Genomic DNA, 7,849 nt, shown 5'->3' on the forward strand with positions numbered 1-7,849 from the left:
TGTTTTAATTTGCATCCTCACCAATGGTGTATTAAATCCCCTTTCCTCAAAATCCTCACCAGCATTTTCATTCTGCTCAGTGTAATAAGCTTGACAAATAGAAACAAAATCCACATGTTTTCTCCCATATGTGAAAATTAATATATAAAAAGCATAAAAATACATTGTTTTGTATGCATATATATTTGTATATACTTATAGATGTTGTCTTAACTGATTCATAACCTCTATATAATATTGTACCTTTATTTCCTCCCTTTATAGTCCTTGTCATGAATCTCATGCTATGTTAATATCCCTGCTTTCAGTAAAAGTAGTATGTGTATGTTTATAATATTTACATAATATATTAATATGCAAATATTAAAAATTGTTCAAACTAAAAAAGTACTTTAGGGAAATGGTTTAGAACATAAGCATAGCCTTGGACTATATTAATATTTAGTGTCACTTCTTATGTGGTATCAAAGTGAGAAATGGATCAAGTCCCATGGTCAAAAAAACATTTGGGGTCAGATACTAGATATTTTAAAGGCTAACCTCAGATCATGGGAGCAATTTGGCTTATTTTCTAAGACAATAAATAATTCTGAGTATTTCTATTAAATAGGTAAAAAAAAATCCTTCAGTCTACGTCACCATGATTCCTTCAGAGAAAACACTTAATAAAATGAATTGATAGGTCATGTATCCTGAGACTATTAGTTTCTGTGTCTGATATTGTTACAAAAGTTTAGGATCCAAATTTAAAAAAAAATGTGTACCTCTTTTTTTCTGTTGGACAAAAACTGGAAAGAAGGATGGAAGTTTTCCACATTTCCTTTCCTTTTCTCTTCTAATTTAAAAGAACTTAAGTTGAGACATAGAGAAAATTTGACCAGCACATTAAATTCAGTATTGTAAGTCAAATCCTCTGACTTTTACAACTTTTTGTATAACTACAGCTGTACTGATTCCCATTCCTTCCACTCTTGGTGTTATTCTAGGTTTTGGACAATTGTAAGAATGTATTTATGCATGTATATGTGTGTGTGTGTGTGTGTGTGTGTATTATAATTAATCCCAGGTGAGGCTTTGGTTATGGTTTGTTTAGAACTGGTTTTCCTTTCTGCTGCTAATGAAAACTAGAAGGATAAATCAGCCTGTTATTAGTTCTGATTAATCCTCTTCTAAAATGTGTGGAAAATTAAAAGGTGAAGTCCTGTATCATGTGGTCCTTGAATAATCCCTATTTCAGATATGGAGAGTACAACCATTATTGCAAAAATGAATGAATATTGATCCTGAGTGTAGTGATGCTTTGGATTCTGCAAAAGATAGTTAAAAACCCTCCCTGCACAAAGCTTATAATCAAAGGCAAATGCTAGAAGTTTTCTTCTATTTTTAACTCTAAGGCTAGCTGGTTACACATAATGAGAAGTCACAACATTTATAGGCCTTAGGCATTTATGAATATATAATATTAGGAATTGTGTTAAATAGAATTTCCCAATCATAAGATCCTCTTTTCTTAATTTTTTCCATAGTTGCATGCCCTGCATATTTTTCTGCATAATATTTTTAAAATCTAAAAATTTTCTGTTGCATAATAAATTAGTACAGACTTACAGCTTAAAAACACACACACACACATTTATAATCTCACAGTCTCTGTGGATAATTTTGACTTAAGTGAATTGTTTACAAGATAATTCAGGCATTCCCATGAAAATGGATCTAATCCAGATCCACCTGTCAACAGATCCACCTTTAAATCACTTAGATTATCAGAGAAATCACTTACTTGGTACCGTAGGAATGAGGGTCCTGGCTTCTTTGTGGATGTCTTTGAGCGAGTTTATTCTTAGTTCCTAGAGGTCACCTCAGTTCTTAAAGGATGTGCAATTCCTTGTCCTTGTGCTCCTTTCTCCATGGACCTCCCTCTCTTGGGCAGGAAAAGAGAAAAAGAGTGATTCTGCTACTGCATTTGTAGCCTGTTCTTGGCAAGAGGAGAAAGAACCAATCATTCAGGAATGACTCAAGGTATCCACCAACGTCCTAACGTGAGCTTAAGCAATAATATTTTAAATGCAGAGCAACTTCAAAAGCTCCTTTATTTGCCAGAGCTCGCTGCTTTTCTTGTGAATCTTAAAATATTTTTGGTCACTCTGTATAACAATGTCATTGCCTAGCTTATTCTTTTATGTAAGCTTCAGTTAAAAAGGAAAAAACAGGTGGTCTTCTGATTATTGGAAACATAAAATCATAGTAGCACTATTTTAAACATAGAGCCTCAGAATGTCCTTAATGTCTTGAATATTAACTTTGCACGTAGGAGGCTGTCAAAACTGCAAGGACATACTCTTTCTCCCTGAAGTCAGAAGCTGCAGGGCCATGACTGTAGACCATGGAGACCAAAGATCATAGGTACATGCTCAACAATTTAAAATGGGGACTTTCATTTTTTAATCGATGAAAAAGGGAAAGTATTGAAATTTGGGTTTTTCAAATGTCTTTCACTTTGACCTAAAAAAGTTAACTAAAATAGAACTAGTCAGATTTTACACACATTCAACAATCTCTTCCTGTTAAGATCATCACCTAGTGAAGTGTGTGTAATACTTAAATAAAACAATTAATTAAAATAATTTTTAAAATTAAGAAATTTAAAACTTCAAAACATTGTAAAGCTGCTTAGCTTATAACCTTTTTCTTTTTCTTTTTTTTTTTTTTAAAGATTTATTTATTATTTGTTTGAAAGAAAGAGTTACAGAGAGAGGCAGAGGCAGAGAGAGGCCTTCCATCCACCGGTTCACTCCCCAAATGGCTGCAGTGGCCGTAGCTGAGCTGTATCAAAATCAGGAGCCAGGAGCTTCCTCCAGGTCCCCCACGCAGGGGGGCCAAGGACTTGGGCAATTTTCTACTGCTTTCCCAGGCCATAGCAGAGAGCTGGATCATAAGAAGAGCAGCCGGACTAGAACCAGCCACCATATGGGATGCTGGCCAGGGCTTTAATCTGCTTTATCACAGCACTGGCCCCAGCTTATAACCTTTTTCAATAAAAGTTTATATAGAAGAAAATGAGATTTTTGACATATCACCATGAAGTGGATTGAAAGAAAGAACTGAAATAGTAGCAACTACATTCTGATTAGCAACGAGTTTATCATGTGTTTGGAGATCTAGATTTTATAGTCTGAAAAACATATCTTCATAATTTTCTTCTGTTTAATTTTGTTCATGTAATAAGCATATTCTTCCAGTTACAGTCTTTAAATAAGAAATATCTTTCGCCATTATCTCAGATATTTACTTTGAGCCATTTCATTGCTAGCAAATGGAAATTAAAGCGTATAATACAGACAACTTTTATTGCTAGTTATTTACCAGTTATTTTGCTGTCTGCATAAAGATATTTTTAGTATTTCTTCTATGTGAGCTAACAATGATGAATTTTATGAGTACTTCCCCTGATATTTGAAGTTATTTGCATTTATACCTGTGAAACTATTAATTTGTCATTAAAAGATGCTTTAGAACTCCATAATATTGATGACGTCCTTTTTGTACTTACGCGATCCAGACTCCTCAAGGCTGATAATCAACCTACAAGTATGTTTTGAAAGTGTATTCTGTTTCTAAGAAAAAAAAAGCAACTTTTTAAGAGAAAGACTATTTCCTTGATCACCACCAGTAAGTGTGCCAAAAAGAGAATTCACTCAAAGTTTGCAAAGAAGCTACAAATATAATACTAAAATCAACCAAAATATTAATAGAAGTATTAATAGAAGATTGCCAAGTCAATCATGATGTAGCTATGCAATAAAATATACTTTCAATCTATGAAATTGTCATATTTCAGGTCAAAAGCAATCAAATATTGAATATTAACAATTTGGTGTGGTTCATGCAAATATGATTCAGTTTAAAAGAATGAAGGTCTATGTGTGCTTATGAAAAATGTCCCCAATATAAGTTAAATTAAATGAAAAATCAAATTACTGAAGAATGTTCACTCTAAAGTGTCATTAGTTTTTATGTAGAAATAAACATACTTAGAAATATATTCTGTGCTCATACACACACCAAACTCTTGAAAGAGACTTGGGAATGGGAAAAATTGGAATCCTCATTTTTCTACTTACATTTAACTAATTATTACCTCATTTTCACACTTTACTATTTGATTCTTCATATTCTTCAGTGCAAATGCAAATTCATGACACTATATTATACTTAGGATACATATAATATATAACATGCATTATACATGTTAACTTTTTATATGCATAAATATTAACATTATCTCTTTTTAGCAGTTGCAAGTTCACAAAAAATTGAGAAAATGGCACAGATTTCCCAGTTTCCCAAGATCTCATTTATGCTCAAACTCCAGCATTATCAACATCCTCCACCAGAGAAGTATTATTATTTAAAAATATAGTAGTATTAATTTATTTAGTAGTATTAATTTATTTGATAAAGTAAATAGACATGCATGGAAACATCATAGATAACTAATGACATGAGCCCATCATGCTAGAGAACTTCACCACCATAGCAGTCTTCTCTGCCTAGTCATTCTTTCACTCCCTTCATCCCGGCAAACGTTGATCTCCTTACCATCCCCATATTTTTGCTTTGCCTAGAATGTCAAAGAATAGAAATCAAGCAATGTTATTCTTTTTAAGATAGACTTTTTTTTTCAGTAAATAGCATTTAATGTTGTCCTGGAGGATGAAGCCAGTCAGTGACATAGGAGTCAAGGCAGAACTGGAAGGAAAACTGAAGTTGCCACTTAGCTGCCAGCTTTTTGATCTACAACGTCAGGTAGCTTAGAATTAATATGGAAAAAACTAGCTTTAGAGTTATTTTGCTTTTTAGGCAACTATATTAAGGTGACAATGTCTAAATTTTGTTCCATCTGTGGATCCCCTTTTTCCAAGTGAAATTCTGCTGAAGATCCCAATACATAAACTAAGTAAAAGTAAGGGTAATGGGTTGAAGCAATTGAGGATACTAGATGCTAGTTTGCTAGACTCCAGCACTGAATCCTGAGAGTTCCACAGAATCCAGTTTAAAAACCACTGGTATAAGGCCATGCATATTATTCTTCGGAGTTGGAACAAAGTTTGAGTCTTGGCACTGGGACTAACTTGGTTCTTGGTGTGCACATTCGTGCTACTCCTCTATTTCTTAGTTTGTGTCTGCAAATTTGGGTTGCATGAGAGATACTCTAAGGCTCAATCTTGTAAATTAACTTTAGCTATATGCATCTAAGTTTCCTGAACATTTTTCGTGGATGGACAGATCATTTATTTTAGTGCAGAATAATATTTCATTTTGTATTTGCATAACAGTTATTTACCATTTTACTTACTAGAAGATATCTTGGCTGCTTGCAACTTTTGGCAATCATGAATAAAATTGCTAGAAACATCCATATGCATGTATTTGCATATTTAAAACATAGGTTTTCAACTCCTTTAGGTAAAGCCAAGGAGTATGGTTGCTTGATCATGTGCCGAATTTTCTTCTGAAATGACTACCATTTCATATTCCCATCAATAACGACAGCTACTTTTTGCTGCTCCATATCCTCATCAACCTTTGCTATCATTGGTTTTGTATTTTGTATTCTGACCATTCTGATAAGTATGTAGTAGTACCTCATTGTTGTTTAATGTGTTTTTAGAATTAGGAGCAATTTCTCTTCCTCTGTCTCTCTCACCTTAGTACTACTCAAAATACAGTCCATGGATGGCATAGTTGCAAATTTTGTCAGTGTGCAAGATAGGTAAAAATTGAGAGAAGCACTTATAAACTTTTATAGCAATTTGGTGAACAAAATATATGTTTACCAAATCCAATAGTTAATAGTTGGAGCTTGTATTTTACATGTCCTTTTCTATTTTGTTAGGTTTACATCTGATTTTCACTTTATTTTACAAAAGAAGCCATCTGTAGCTGTCTGAAAATTTAAAAAGAAAATAGTGCTCACACTGGCAGCACAGATGACATTGAAACAAAACAGAGAAGATAAGTATGGCCCTTGAGCAAAGGTAACCTACAAGTTCGTGAAGAGTTCATTTCTTTTCCTAATGTTTTTGGGTGGGGAAAGTAAGGATCCAGTAAGTGAAGGTGGTTGCCTTGTTGAGGGCTCTTCCAACTTGGAATTTCATCTCTAATGCCTCTTTTAAAATGGCAGAAATAATGATTCTTAATACAGATAGTTTGAGAAGCACCAGTTTATCTTTTCATTCCGTGTTATTGAGGCATGATTGATGGATAAAAATTGCATATACTTAAGAGTACCACGTGCATTTTTATATAATCATACTTTGTATAATGATTCCCACAATTAAGCTAATTAACATATTCATCAAATCAAATGAAATCCAGAACAAGTTCTGTTTTAAAAAAAATTAATAAGACATAGGATGAATAAATAAATGAATGCAGTTGTGACATTTTAGAGGTTATGAGGTAATAAAATTGTGAGAATTTGATGGTGCATTGAATTAATGGCAGAAATGAGAAATAAATGAAAACTCCCAGGTGTTTACTTGAGTTCCTGGAGAATTGCTTATGCCTTTCCCTAAGATAGGGGATATTGAAAGAGAAGTAGATTCACAGCATATTTACAGATGCATAATTCATTATTGACAAGCTACCTTTGAGGTTATCTCCGATACACAAATGAGGATACCCTGGAAGCAGATAGATGATATGAGGGTTTGGGACTTAAAAAATCTTGTCTTAAAATATTAACTTCAGCTGGTGCCGCGGCTCAATAGGCTAATACTCCGCCTGCGGCACTGGCACACCGGGTTCTAGTCCCGGTCTGGGTGCCGGATTCTGTCCCGGTTGCCCCTCTTCCAGGCCAGCTCTCTGCTGTGGCCCAGGAGTGCAGTGGAGGATGGCCCAAGTGCTTGGGCCCTACACCCCATGGGAGACCAGGAGAAGCACCTGGCTCCTGCCATCAGATCAGCGCAGTGTGCTGGCTGCAATGCGCCGGCCGCGGCGGCCATTGGAGGGTGAACCAACGGCAAAGGAAGACCTTTCTCTCTGTCTCTCACTCTCACTGTCCACTCTGCCTGTCAAAAAAAAATTAACTTCAGAATTGTAGCTATTAAGATGGATGAGATCTCCTAAAATGTAGAATTGGAAGAGAAAGGACTAAGAACAAACCTCTGGTCACCATCACAATGTTTGGCACATGGTAGATAATTAACCCCATTCTCTTATACCCATATCATTCTAATATATTGCTCCAGGATGGAGATGCAATGAGGACAAGTCAAAAACACACAGAAAGACCAGTGAGGTTCAGCTGTGTTGAATGCTGCTAAGAGATCATGTAAACCTGAGAGAGGGCAAGGCTGTAAGAAGCCACTTGGGATGCTACATCCCATATTGGAGTAGCTGAGTTTGAGTCCCAGCTCTGCTTCCTTTTCCATCTTCTTGCTAATGCATATCCTGGGAGGCAGCAGGTGAGGCTATAGTTATTGAGTCCCTGCCATCTACATGGGGACCTAGATAGAATTACTGGCTCAGCAATTTGGGGAATGAATCAGAGATTGGAAGATCTCTTTGGCTATCTCCCTACCTCTCTTCTTATCTTGTTCTCTTTGCTTTTCAAATAACCAACAAATACATTTTTTAAAAGACAGGAAAAAATACCTCCTGGACTTACCAACATGGAGGTCATTGATAACTTTAGCAGACATTCTTTCTAGAGAATGACAGAAAAAATGATTTTATTGAAGGGGCTGGTGCTACGGTATAGCAGGTTAAGTCGCTGTCTGCAGTGCCAGCATCCCATATGGGCACTGGATCAAGTCCTGGCTTCTCCTCTTCCAATCCAGCT

General features: G+C 35.4%; 1 non-coding gene across 1 annotated transcript; it reads left to right on the forward strand.

Moving 5' to 3' along the window:
- The first annotated feature begins 5,972 nt into the window (after positions 1 to 5,972).
- LOC127485100 (U6 spliceosomal RNA) lies at positions 5,973 to 6,076 on the forward strand. The gene has a single exon (XR_007912278.1). It is a non-coding gene; the product is annotated as a U6 spliceosomal RNA (small nuclear RNA).
- The last annotated feature ends 1,773 nt before the right edge of the window (positions 6,077 to 7,849 follow it).

Source organism: Oryctolagus cuniculus, chromosome 1, assembly GCF_964237555.1.
Source record: "Oryctolagus cuniculus chromosome 1, mOryCun1.1, whole genome shotgun sequence".
NCBI classification, from domain to species: Eukaryota; Metazoa; Chordata; class Mammalia; order Lagomorpha; family Leporidae; genus Oryctolagus; species Oryctolagus cuniculus.